General features: G+C 39.6%; 1 long non-coding RNA gene across 2 annotated transcripts; it reads right to left on the bottom strand.

The window, feature by feature from the left end:
• Positions 1–4,883: 4,883 nt before the first annotated feature.
• On the bottom strand, positions 4,884–12,998 carry LOC102469200 (uncharacterized). 2 transcript variants are annotated; one of them, XR_335829.3, is made up of 3 exons: positions 12,851–12,998; positions 5,888–6,154; positions 4,884–5,454 (listed from the first exon to the last, which is right to left on the bottom strand). It is a non-coding gene; the product is annotated as an uncharacterized LOC102469200 (long non-coding RNA). The 2 variants fall into 2 exon arrangements; XR_335830.3 differs by having other exon boundaries at positions 6,050–6,154.
• Positions 12,999–14,426: the final 1,428 nt, after the last annotated feature.

The following is a 14,426-nucleotide window of genomic DNA, read 5'->3' as shown; positions in this document are numbered from 1 at the left end:
TCTGTCCTCTCTGGGCCCTAAAAGAAAACCCCCACAAAAAAAAAAAAAAAAAAAAAAAGGAAAAGAAGAAGCTATACTCTATCCAGTCACACCATCCAGACCAGGGCCAGGCAGTTCTAAGCATTATGATATAAAGTAGATTTGGATTCTGGGTTAATACCCATTCTAACAACTGTCACAGAATTTGCTTGGCCCCACTGTGCAAGTTTCTACAAGTCCCAAAGTTGCAAAGGCAAAGGAGAATTATCTTCAAGGAACCAAAAAGATACCATCTTCAAAATAGAGAGTGGCAGTGAGAGTCCATAGCAGAGCTGATGTTCGTATCAAACCTGTGCTCCTTAGCCCAAGCCAGTTTCCTATTAGTTCTTAGGAATGACAGAGCAAATGCTATTCACAATCCTTGAATTTCTGTCTTTGCTGGATGCAAGTTGGGTGCATGAAATACAATACAATTGTATTCCTTCTGAGCACAAAAAGAGCGTGACATTTCAAAGTACGATGAAGAGTTCCGTAAATATGACTGACTTGGAAAATCACTTCGAAAGGAATACAATTGTATTCCTTAAATGGGAAATGAATTTGCTGGATGCAAGTTGGGTGCATGAAATACAATACAATTGTATTCCTTAAATGGGAAATGAATCCAATTTTAGAAAAACTCTTTCAAGATAGCTTTTCTTGTACTTTACCTCTTACTGAGAACCTTAGAAATGTTGCAATACAGTTAATCTTTGCTTACATCTGCTTAGGTTTACTTGTTAGTTTAATTAATTTCATCATGTTTTAAGGGTTAGCTTGTCACTTGGCTTAAACATAATTCCCTACCTGAGGCACCAAAGAATGCTTAGATTTTAAGTTTGGTAGGATGGGGAGTTCTTTCCTCCATCACTCAATCTCTTTTACATCTTCAGCACTGCCAAAAACTTCAGCTGGATGCTTTTGGCCATTAACAGCAAAAGACTGCCTTTGTCCAAGTGACCTCACTTAACTCCAAAAGAAATAAATACCCTTAAATTTTACCTTCCCTACTCAGGAGGCTATTCCATTCCACTTATTACACTTATTCAAGTTAATGTAGGGAGCAAAATTTGGGGAAAATAACTGGACTTTCTAATCTCAATGTAAAAGGTTTGTCTAGTTCACAACTCAAGCCCTTTAATTAATAAATCTTGTTCCGTAGTCACTTTTCTTTTACCAGGTTAGATATTCAACTCTATTTATTTCAGCACGCATGACATCTCTAAGCTATAGGATTCACCAGTAAAGTCATCATAATGAGAATTTCTGGTGATTGGATTTCTCTGTTACTCTGGGGGAATAACGTCTTTATGTCCTTCTATTCTGGCTTGGAGATGAATTTAGTCTCTCATTTTAAAAAAAATTCTCTTTCTACAAGGGTCAGCCTCCATGGCCACCTGATATGTCAGCATTTCTTTGGAATCCTTTTTAGGCTTCTAGCTCAAACTGGTTCCAAGCCTATTTTAGAGAATTGGACCTTTGTTTGTATATGAAGAAAATAAAATAGACTTTATTTTAAAGTAAACACACTGGAGCCATTTTCTGAATGAGTGGAAGAATATATTACTTTCATTTGGAAGATTTCTTTCTGGAGTTATTCTGTTAGAGAACAGTCTTTGGGCTACTTTGGAAGAAAGAGATTGAATAAAGGCACAAACTAAATTTTTTTTCTAGAAGGCATGTGCAAAGGGCAGAGAGAGAGAGACAAAGAACGGGACATGAGAAAGCACTTCCTTTGGGACCAGCAGTTAGCGTAATGGCTATGTTGCTGAACTCCCATGTAGTTGACCGTAGTTCGAGTCCCAGACCCGGTGGCTTAAAAATCACACAGGGCATGTGTGCGTGCATGCCCAAGATCCCGAGAGGAGAATGGAGGAGAAGGGATTGCAGCATGGCCATTCCCCCTGGGGGGTGATTTCTCACTTTCTGTCTTTCAGTCTCTGTCTTTCTGGCAAGAGCACACGCCCTATAGCCAAAACCTCTCCAAAAAATGAAAGAAAAAAAAAAAGAAAAGAAAAAAAAAAGAAAGCACTTCCTTTGAGGGATGGTCATGCTGCAATCCCTTCTCTTCCTTTCTCCCTCCTTTCCAGATTATGGACACACACGTACATGAGCTTGGTGTGTTTCTCCATCCACTGGGTCCAGGACTCAAACCACACATGGAATCCTGAAGCTTTAGCCACCAGGCCACAGGACTGGCTTGTAATAGGGATTCTTGACTGTCCTCTGGCGACTAGAGGTGAGGGAGGTATTAAGGACATCAAGAAATGAGAAGATGGGACACTGTAGACTCAAGCAGTCTGAGCTCAAAGGAAAACATGGCCCCTAATGGAGTCCCCTGGATCTGGCTTGTCTAGGAGCCTCAAGAATAGCAAAGTCTGTCATCCATTTTTATTGATTGATTGATTGATTGTGCTATTGTCCCTTCATCCTGTGATAACAGAAACTTTTGTGTAGAACTGCCTCAGAAAATAGAGAGGGGAGGTTACATGTAACTGGGGCACAGATGAAAGGAGAGAGCAGCTGGCAGGATGCTGACAAAACATGACTAGGGACCTGGGGCAAGGCCATGGAGAGGGATTCTGAGGACAGCTGATGACAGCAACTAGGAGAACATGCACATCTCGATCCCAGGATCCTCAGGTAGGACATGGTGATCTTCCCAAAGCTCCAAGACTTGGGGAGGTAGCTGGTCTGTGGCGTGCACCCAGACCAGTGGAAGATGCAGAGCTACAGATTATGCATACTATACAAAGTTCTACTTTCTTCTCCATAAAGTAAGTATTGTACTTTCTAATAATATTTATGTGGGAAATACGCATTGCTCTGCTCTTTATTGAAGAGATTATTACCTTCAATCTAAAGCAAACCGGTCCAAGGGATTTGGTATTCTCTGCCAAAAGAACCTTGATATATTTTACATCTTAAAGTGATACCATTCTAGTTTGTTCTGTTGCTAATAACGGAAAATACCTGGGTAATTTCTAAAAATACAGGTTTATTGGGCCAGCCAGTGGTGTGGTGGTTGAGGGAGTTGGATCCTACATAACTCACTACATGTTAAATTAAACTATTTTGGCCTAAGACTGCCGCTGTACTCCCACACTTTAATTCCTGTGGATAAGCTGAAATCCTACATGTTAGGCTGTTTTTCTGAGCTGGTTGCTAAGTTACAGCGAATCCCAGCAGCTAGGCCTCAGTCAATCACAGGCATCCCGCCTTTTAAATCGTGTTTATGCAGACAAACTTCAGAATGTAACCAATATTTTATCTACCTCACTCTCTCACGTACATTTTGTGTACTCTTTCCTGTTAGGCTGACTTAAAAGGCTGAGTTAATCATGAGGCTGGCCGGAGCTGTCTGGAAGTCTGGGGACAACTGCTCAATTTAAATCATGTTAAGATTTGCTCTATTAAAACTCTATTAAATTGACTGGTTTATTCTTCTTTTAACAGGGTTGTGAGTCCCAGACCTGGCAACTTAAACAAACACATGTGTGTGCATGTGGGATCCAAATCCCAAGAAGAGAAGGAATAGAAGAGATTGTGGCATAGCCAACCCCCATAGGGAGTGCTTTCTTACTTTCTCTCTCTCTCTCTCTCTCTCTGGTAAATGCACACACACCATTACAAAACTAACTAACTAAATGAATACATAAATAAAAATTAAAATCTAGATGTATTTAGCTTATGATTTGGAGGTACATGTTCCAGTTCCTGCATCTGATGAAGCTATTCTGGCCACATTGCAACATGGAGGTGGGCATTGTCCATGCGTCTCTGTTTTGACCTTATTCCTTCTCCTTATAAACTTACCAGGAGTCAGTCATGGGGGTTCCACCTCATGGCCTTGATGCTAATCTTCTCCTTAAGTCTACGCTTCAATATCATAGTGAGATTAAGTTTTCACCCTCTTAATCCCATCACGGCTAAATTTCAGCACATGTATTTTGGGGGGATATTCCAACTATAACACTATGTAAACATTGCTATGAGAAAGCATGTTGCACTAAATCATTTTGGTTTGGGGCTGCTCTATTGAGATAGGAGTTTGACCCTACTTACAGGTAGATAGGGTAATGGCCCCAAAAGGAACTTACTGTTTTTCTTTCTAATGAAGTCTCTGTGCTTTTCCTTTGTGGTCTGGCTAATGTATGGCATTTACCCCTTTTCTGTGTCTCTAAAGGATTTATGACTCCATGCCAATAAGCCAGGAGATAGGGATATTGTGCACACTGGCAGGGTAAAGGCCCAAAATGGAGTCACAATGGCTAAATGTTCACAGCCAAAAGCTGGCTGCATTGGGACTCAAAGAAACTGAAGCTAAAGGGCAACAGTTTCTATTTAGTACTATATTCTATTTAGTACTGTATTCTATTCAGCACTGTATTCTATTTAGTACTGTATTCTATTCAGCACTGTATTCTATTTAGTACTGTATTCTAACAAGAAGTACAGAATGCTCTCTATGGTCTGCTGACCACACAAAGAATTGGGTTATAAATCACTCAAGCTACCATGTAACTATTTTCAAAAGTCCATTTCCTTGTTAGAAAACCAGTCCGTTGCTCAGACTGTTAGATAAAGCCTCTCATCTCCAATTCTTTTTAAGCAATCCACTGCATTGGAAGTCCTTCCTCCTTCCCTAATAAACTTTGCTTACTATTCTGTCCATTTGTCTGTATTTCTCATTCTTCATCAGCGTCAGACAAGAACCTGCATGGGTGTTGGATATAATCACCCAGCACTCCTGTGTCACTATTAACCATGATTCTCACTTAATCTCACTCCCATCAAAGAGAAAATAAGGAGACCGACTTATGATCTTCTGTATCCAGAGGCCACAAAGTAAAAATAATTTGAAGGAATGTTTTTGTCTCACAAACTCTGGGCTCTCCATTGCTGAGTCCAGAATCAGCATCTGGACCTTTTCAATACCAGACTCCCAGCAGTTACCATGATTTAGTTAGAACCTGTGTGGTCTCTTCCTGTGCCCATTATCTCTTCTCTCAACTCACTTTTATGTAGATGTGGTTGTAGCCATCTCCTCTGTTCCTTAACGTCTTGCATTAGCTTCATCACTTATCTCTCACTTTCTAACCTAGAGCTTTTCTGTTCCCACCTTGAAAGCATTTGAGAGGCCCCACACTCCTACACATGTGCATCTTAGAGATGCAAGACTATACCATAAGGCCACTTCTGACTGATGGAGGATGGCTCCAGTGGGTAAGTGCCCCTCTCTTCCATCCTGTGGAAGGTCCTCGCCGAGGCTCAGCTGACTTTCTGCTTATCGAAGAGTTCCAGTTGTCCACAGCAGTAACCAAGTCAAGAAGACATTCTTCTACTGGCTTTCCTTCCTTCCACCCTTTCACTGGCTGCTGCCTTCTGCTCATATCTTGGGGTCACTTCCTTAAATGAACTCCCTCCATACAAGCCCTTGGTTTTTGAGGGAAAAAAACAAACCATACTTTAGTGAAACATCAACCAATTAAAAAAATAGATTTTTATTTTGTTATGCCTATTGTATAATCGCTCCCTCAAGAAATTCAGAAAAGATAAACCTATGGCATGACAAATCATCTTTTACATCTTTTCATTTCCTGATATAAAATATTTTCATTTGTCATGTAGATTAACCTAATCTGTAATTAACTGGTTTATGTTTGTATTTTCAAAAATAATCTATAGACGAGTCCAATCCTGTGGCCTACTGGGCAAGGGAGGCAGATCCCACATGGTTGACATAGTTCGAATCTCAGCCCTGGAGGATTGAAACAGAAGTGTATACCTGTGCTTCTGGTGCTACATGGTTTCTGGGCGTCCATGAAAATGGAATTTGGAAGGTCAAAGGAAAACAATTATGATGTACCTTTAGTGGCCATTCATGAAGAGGTCATTGCAAATAGATAACGAATATCTATAATACTCCAAGTCTTATTATGAGACTATTTTCTCTTTCCATTCATCCAGGGAAAAGGAAGTTTCTTTGTCCTTGCTTCATCATTTCACCTTTGTTTACTCTCATGCTCACCATTCATCAGCTGTCTCCATTCATTCTTGCTCCATGACTACTTGGGATAGATTTCAATGTGGTGCTGGATACCACCTGTCTGCCACATCTTTCATCTGGTTTCACCTAGTGGGAAAATACAGGGTAAAAAGAAATAGTTTTTCTTCCAGAGTCATGGAAAAACAACCTTCTATGACCTACAGTTTTTTTTGTTTTTTTTTTCTATTTTTTAAAGGAATATCTAAATGTCTGGAGAGGAGAGCTTGAGGAAAGAATGAACGTCCTCATCTGTTTCTTTTATTCTACTATCTACTGCCTTTTTAATATACTCTTAACAGTTTCAAAGCTAGTGCTTTATAACCTGCTCTCTAATTCTTTTGTAATGTAAACTTTTACATTATCATTACAGAGCAAAAGGGAGAAGCCCTTGGAAGAGTTAGCCTGTGACAATGTGTGATAAGCTAACTTAGTACTCCTAGTGAATGAGTTAGGATGGCACTGTAATCAAGTGGATGCTACCTGGCTCTGTTTTTAGAAAGGCTCTTCAAGAATCAGTGATGATAAGATCAAACCAATGAAAGTAGGCCAGTGTGACCTCTAAACTGAAGTAATGAGTCATTAATGGTCTTAAGAAACAGGAAAATTTTGATAAGATTACTCATCCTTTTAATGTAGAAAGGGGTAGAAGTGATTCTAGAGACTGCTGGAGGAGGGAGGGTGAGAAGGAGAGAATCATGGGAAAGAAGAGGGAAGCCCAACATTTAAGGGACCCAAGGTGGGGAGAAACTTATTGATTATAATGTGTATGGTAGTGGCTTCACCTAAACCAATACGCAGTGTATTCATGACGGGAATATTCATTTGGTATGCTGTAATGATGCACAGTGATTGAATGTAAGAATAGATAAAGAAAGAAATAAGGGGTCAGGTTAATCATGGATCACATCTGTGAAAGTCCTGAGGTCGCTTGTAAGTGAGAAAAATAAAAGTGCTTCCCTAGAAAAGACAACATATATATCAATAGGTGAAGTTTGTAGCAATTTTTCACTGATAAGTAAAATAATTTATATTTACTTTATTCATAGCCTTTAATCTGAATCCCACTATTGGGAATTTTTCTTCAAGGCCATCTAAACATCTTTGTAAATAAAAAGGTATTGCACCATTATTTGTAATAGTAAAAAGTCAGAAATAATGGGAACCAATAGTTAGCGTAATGGCTATGTCGCTGGACTCCCATGTAGTCGACCGCGGTTTGCGTCCTGGACCCGGTGGCTTAAAACTCACACCGGGCGCATGTGCATGCATGCCCAAGATCCCGAGAGGAGAATGGAGGAGAAGGGATTGTGGCATGACCATCCCCCCTGGGGGTGATTTCTCGCTTTCTGTCTCTCTCTGTCTGTCTGGCGAGCGCACGCACCCTATAGCGAAAACCTCTCCCTCCCCCCCAAAAAAAATGTCAGAAATAACCTGAATAACACACCATATGTTTATTGGTTAAATAAATTGTACTTTATCAGTTCAGTGGATTGTTATACAGCCATGAAAATGAAGGTTATGAAGACCATGTAAAAACAACGTGGAAGACATGCATGATATCTTATTAAAAGTCAAGGTTTGCCAACCTCAGCGCTTTTGGCATTTAGGCCAGTTCATTCTTGTCTGGGTTAGCGACTGTCCTATGTTTTGTGGGATGTTTAGCAGCATCATTGATTTTACCCACTAGATATCACCACTACCACTCCAACTGACAACCAAAAATGTCTCCTGTCCTTGCCAAAAGTCCTAGGCTATGAGAGGAGAGTGGGTGGGTGGTGACAAAATGCCACTGACTGAGAATCACTACTAAAAAGGAAAATCAAACTATAAATTTGCTTCACTGTATAGTATTGATTAATAAGGGAAATTAGGTATGTATCCATGCATATAGATCAGAGTAAGACTAAACCCAAGATAAGAACAATGATTTATTAAGGTGGTAGGATTGTAATTCATTCTTATGAATTCTTAGTAAGTAGAAGTTTGTGGACAGAACCAGCAGATGGCTTAGTGGCTACATCACTGATCTCCCACGTAGTCGCTCCCACATAGCAGTTTGAGTTCTGGACCCAGAGACTTAAAACCCACACACAACACATGTGTGTGTGCCCAAGATCCTGAGAAGAGAATGGAGGAGAAGGGATTGTGGCATGGCCATCCCTCCTGGGGGCTGATTTCTGACTTTCTGTCTCAGTCCCTCTTTGTTTCTCCTGTGAGTGCATGCACCCTATAGCAAAAAACTCTCAAAAAAAAATTGTGGGGAAGATACCAAAACTGGAGTAAAAATATTAAAATTGTATTATTTTGAAATTAAAACAAATGGTTTGGCTAAAGGAAACGTCTATGAATGAACTGTTCTCTTATTGCTAATTCTAGGGAAGCCTGTTCATTAGACTTCAGTCACCTAGAATAAATTCTGTGAATCATCTTCTACCAGTTTCTCATTCGTAGAGTTGTGATAACTGAAACATGGTTAGTTTTGTGCCTCTTGTCTTCCTCAGCGGTGGAAGGTCAGTGTATTTATTTGCTAGGACTGCTGTGTGAAAGCCCCATAGTATCCCTGATTTAAATCACAGAAATATATTGTCTCTCAGTTCTAGAGTCTAGAAATCCCAAGTCAAAGTACTGGTAGTCTTTTCTTTCCTCAGCTTATATTAATAGTTGACCACTTTCATGTTTACATGACCCTCTCATATTTTTTGCTACATCTTCACTCACTTTATAAAAAAATAAGAAAACCAGTCATATTGAACTGGACCCACTTAATCGTCTCATTTTAATACCCTATCTCCAAATAAGGTCATACTCTGAGGCCCATGGACGGGACCTCAACAAATTAATCTTGGAGAACACAATTTATCCCATTACTTATTATTAAAATGAACAGGAAGAAACATTTCTGGGACCAGCAGTTAGTGTAAAGGCTATGTTGCTAGACTCCATGTAGTCGACTGTGGTTCGTGTCCCAGACCCGGTGGCTTAAACTCACACTGGGCGCATGTGCATGTGTGCCCAAGATCCCGAGAGGAGAATGGAGGAGAAGGGATTGCGGTGTGGCCATCCCCCCTGGGGGGTGATTTCTCGCTGTCTCTCTGTCTCTCTCTGTCTGTCTGGCAAGCACACATGCCCTATAGCAAAAACCTCTCCAAAAAAAAAGAAAAGAAAAAAGAAAAAAAGAAACATTTCTAGCTGCACACAAAGTCCTGGAAATTCTGATGTAATTTCACATAATTCTCACAAATGGCCAGGTGTTCCTCTTTCTTCCCTCTCTGCCCACTCCCTAAGGGAGTGTCATGTCTTGAGAAACCACTGTTACTGAATAGAATATGTGATAACTTTTGGAGGCTATTGAGAAAAAGTCAGGAACCACAGGTTCTGGGTAATGTTTTACTAACCTAGATAATAAATATTATATGTACTATTCAAGTGATCTTTTTTTTTTTCCTACATATCACTTGCATGTGGATGAAAAAGCTGAAAATAATATTTCTTTCATGGCTAAAGAACAAAGTAGAAAATTTGTATGTAATGGCCAAAGGAAGGATTTATTTCCATAAAATAAAATTTTCTTCGGTTTCAATTTCGTATGAAGAATTCTAAGAGTTCTGAGGTACTCCTCAATGGAGCTTTGCTTATTTGATTTGCAGCAGAGGAACCAGTTGTGAATTCTGGTGTAATTCTGTGTTTGCAACCTAAAAAGATTTAAGGAAAGTGTTTCCAGCTTTAGGTCTGAAGATTTTACCATATTCTAATATTAGACCCAACAGAAGACATTAATTATACTTTCTATAGATTATTTAGACCCAGACTCAAAAGTCGATGTCAAATTTTTCATACAGATTCTTATGCACATATTAAGTGGCTTGGACATGGGTAATAATTTTATTTAGTATTACTGGACCTTTCATAAGTAACTTGGGTATCAGAAAGGTGACTGTGTTCATTTGTTCTTTTTGCCCTATCAGTCAAGCAGAAATCTATACCCAGAATTCAACTCCTTCCTCAATTTCCACAAGAGCTTCAATGACTTGCAAGTATATATTTGAATTTTGTGCACACACTGAAAATCAGGGCTCTTCATGAGCCCAGAGCACAGCATTCTACCATTCTTCAGATCCTTGCTTATTCTTTTTTCTGTTTTTTTCCACCCCGTATCTCACTCGAGCCATACTATCCCCTCTGCAGCAATGTCAATGTTTCTCCTCACTTGATGTGCAACATGAATTACAGCCTATCACATTGCTTCAAGTAAATGCAATGCCTTCACTAAGACCACTCAGAAGACTAAGCTTTTCTCGACTCCATTACATACGGGATTATGGATAACTGAGCTTCTCTAAAAAAGCCCAGTGAAAATCCTCCCGTAAGTGGATTTGGATATAACACGATTGCCAATGACCTCCATTCTCTCTTGAACCCCTTCATTAGGGCAAACTAAAGTTTATTTGCATGAGAGGAAAAGCAGGTAAAGCTTGAAGAGAAATGTCAAATAGCCTCAAATCATTTGGGGGACTAGGAGGAGAAAATGAATCCTTGAATCTCAGTTATTCTCCAGGCTTCATCTGGCTAACTAGTTGGGACAGACCAAACATATATCCAACCTCTGAAGGATTTGGGCTGTGGATGGAATACTTAGACTCTGGAACTTCCTTTACTTCATAAATCATGCAATCAAGTGACTTCATGTTTTACATGACTGAATTTTTAGACATCATTTATCATGTTGTGGTGGGGTTTTTATATGAATACAGAATAATTTTTAAAGCACTTTATCATATGATCTTATTGCATTCTTAAAATAACTTTCCATATAAGGGGCCAGTAGGTGGTATAGTAATTCAGAGCACTGGACTCTCACATGGTGGACTGTGGTTCGAGTCCTGGACCTGGCAGCTTGCTTTCTCACTTTCTCTCTCACTCTTCTCTTTCTATCACTCTCTCTCTTGCTTTGTCCCTTTCCGGATAAATTAAAATAAATAAACAAGTAAATAAATAAATAAAGTAAAATAAAATAATTCTTAAAAAAATAATTTTCCATAGAAGAAGAAGAAGAAAAGAAGAGAAGAAGAAGAAGAGAAGAAGAGAAGAAGAGGAGAAGAAAAGAAGAAGAAGAAGGAGAAGAAGAAAAGGAAGAAAAGGCCCAGCCTCATGACTGAGTATTTAAGGGAGCAAAATCCCACACAACCAACCACATGATTTGAATCCTGGCCCCAGTAGCTTAAAAAAATATTTGTGCACATGTGCATGTGCACCCAAAATCTCAACAGGATGGAGAGATGGAGGAGAAGGGATGGCCATGTGATCATATCCCACTGGAGTGTGCTTTCTTCCTCTCACTCTCTCTGTCTCACTAGCAAGCATAGACACCTGTGGCAAATTAAAAAATAAAAAAGAAAGAAAGTCCGACGGTTTCTAAAGAAAGAAAGAAAGAAAGGGATTTAACAAATTAGCATTGAGAATTGGGACCCCCTACCAGTTTTTCTGATGGCAACTTCACTAAATTTTCCAGGAGATCATGCTTTCTTCCCCAGGAGACCTCATTAAGACTAGGTAACAGGAACTTATTTTTCCTCCATAACACTTACTTGGACTGGTACTGAGTTAATTCTCTCATGTCTCACCTGGCCTGTGTTCACATGTTTTAGAAATCATATGTTCTCATGCCTTCTTATTGGTGGTCCTCCAGTTGCAAGCTGGGCTGACACCTTGCCAAAACAACCTGACAGTTGGTGAATTCAATCAAGCAAGGTGTTGCAGGTAAATAAATATGATGGGCAATTTTATGTCATTCTCATCTGCCCCCCAGTGAAATTTTAATTCCCTGCTGGGATATAGAATTTTGTAGCAATAGCAAAGTTGAAAGTGGGAAAATCTGGTTCTATAGTGGTTCACTGGCCAAGAGGAAGGAGGAGGAGAAAGAGAAGCGTTTCCATTATTGTGCTTACTATATTGCATTCACTGTGCTAAACACATAATATTTTTATCTTAATTAGAAACAACATTATAAATCTGTTTTTGTCTTTTTTAATAAACAGAATTTTGTCTTGATGTCAAAGTAGCTAACTATAGAACTCTAGGGACCAGCAGTTAGTGTAATGGCTATGTCCCTGGACTCCCACATAGTCAACCGCGGTTGGTGCCCCAGACCCGGTGGCTTAAAACTCACGCCAGGCGCGTGTGTGTGCGTGCCCAAGATCCTGAGAGGAGAATGGAGGAGAAGGGATTGCGGCGTGGCCATTTCCCCTGGGGGGTGATTTCTCACTTTCTGTCTCTCTGTCTCTCTCTGTCTGGTGAGCACACGCGCCCTATAGCAAAACACCTCTCCAAAAATTAAACTAAACTAAACTAAAATGAAATCAAATCCAATAAAAAAAACTCTAGGTCTTGGGACCAGCAGGTGGTGTGGTGTTTGGGGCACTGGATACTCCCACATGGCCAGCCACATTTCAAATCCTGGACCTGGTGGTTGTTTTCTCACTTTCCCTCTCTCTCTCTCTTTCTGTCTCTGGTCAAATTAAAATAAAATGAATGAATAAATAAAATTAAAATAGATAATTATTCAAAGAAACTCAGGCCTTAATCTCTATGATAGTTCTAATGTGAATTATTACATCACAATTCTCTCATATTATTGGATATAAGAACAAGAACCACAAGAAATAATCATAATATTTGACTTGGTCTTTTTTTTTTTTTTTAATGAAAAAGATGGGAGGTTACAGGGGGGGGGAGGAGGGGGAAAGTTTTTTTGAGAGAGAGAGATGTATTTTGCCAGGGTCTTACCACAGTGCTGTCCTCCTGACTCAGCCTCCCACTAGGCAGGATCACAGGCAGACACCACCTCGCCCAGTCTGTTTAAGCTGAGCCTCCCATGTGGCCTCAGCCTCACACAGCAGTGCTCTCCAGTTTGCAGCACTCTGGCTGGGCCTTGTATTTGCTGCTTTAATGTATTGTGCAACATTTGCTTTCTCCATTTATTTACTCTGTGGGTATAAGTTAATGATTATTATCTGGACTGTCAAATTTTCAATTGTCTACTTCCCATCAAAAGAAATTATTTCTAGTTCTTACTGGAAAGGTCATGTTTATGGCCAGTGGCAAGTTTTACCAGGCCAGCCCGGGAGCCATTTGCCCATGTTTATGCTAGAGCTTTCTCACTTTGACCTGTCTTTCAGGTTGGATTGGAGCAGTACTATTGGAGCAGTGTCTGCCTTGAAACTCCTGTAGCATCAGTCTTTGATGAAGGTATTTTTACCTTTAATCTCAAAGCTATGTAGTCTTGTGCTATGATCAAAAGGGAGATTTGGAGAGCAAAAAAAGTGTTCATTAAGCAATAGATTGTAAGCTGGCATTTTGATGAGAGACAGCCTGGGTTGATATCTCCCTTCTGTCCTTTATTACCTATGTGACCGAAGATGGTTTACATATAATTTCTCTCATCTTTAAAATTTAGATAAGAATAGTGTCTCTCTCATGGTGTTAGTGTGAGGATTCAGAGACATAAGGCATATAGACATGTTAGTATAGTGTCTGGCACCTAATAAGAGTTGGATATTTAATAAATACTAGTCTTATACATAATGAAAACTTTTCCTTCTTCCATGTCTTAGGTATGTAACTTTGGCCATCACTCAACCTCTCTAATCTCTGTTTCTTCTCTGATCTGTAAAATGAAGGAAATAGACTAGTCTAGATGTCCTATAAAGTCTTGCCCCAGCTCTAACTTTCCATGAATCTAAATCCTTCTATACATTTGTAGCAGAGATAATTTAGCACTCACCAAATAGTCTCCCTGTTCCTCTGCATTTTTCAGCACTGTGATTAGGTTGGAACCTCATAACTAGTTCCGTCAATGGAAATGTGAGTATAAATGTGGGCTACTCTGAGCATGAGGCAGTTATGAACCAGTGCAAATCATTCTTTTATTTTTCTTTCTTCCTCTCTTTAGCTCTCACTCCCTCTTTCTCTCTCATTAGTGAAAATAAAAGCAAAAAACTTTTGAGATAGCATTGTTGCAATGCAGAAGTAGCCTGGATCTCTGAGTTACCATGGGAGAAAAATTGTCCAGCTTGCATTTGATGGTGACAAAGCAGGAAATACTTCTTTATAACATTAAACAAATAAAATACTGAAGGTTGACTGTCAAAGTAGCTAGCAGTTATATACGCTGACTTATGTAAAACTCAAGTTCCTCTATGGCCCATAGTTCAAACTGTTCATTTCATAAAGAATGCTTTCACAGAGGGGAAGGGGAAAGAAAGGGAACGTAATTAAAGATTAACATATGCGGACCAATAGATGGTGTAATGGTTACTTTGCTGGACTCCCACAGAGTCAACTGCAGTTGGAGTCCCTGACC

Source organism: Tupaia chinensis, unplaced genomic scaffold (assembly GCF_000334495.1).
Source record: "Tupaia chinensis unplaced genomic scaffold, TupChi_1.0 Scaffold000544_1, whole genome shotgun sequence".
Classification (NCBI taxonomy): Eukaryota; Metazoa; Chordata; class Mammalia; order Scandentia; family Tupaiidae; genus Tupaia; species Tupaia belangeri.
The sequence above is the reverse complement of the archived record's forward strand: the minus strand, read 5'-3'. Positions and strand labels throughout refer to the sequence as shown.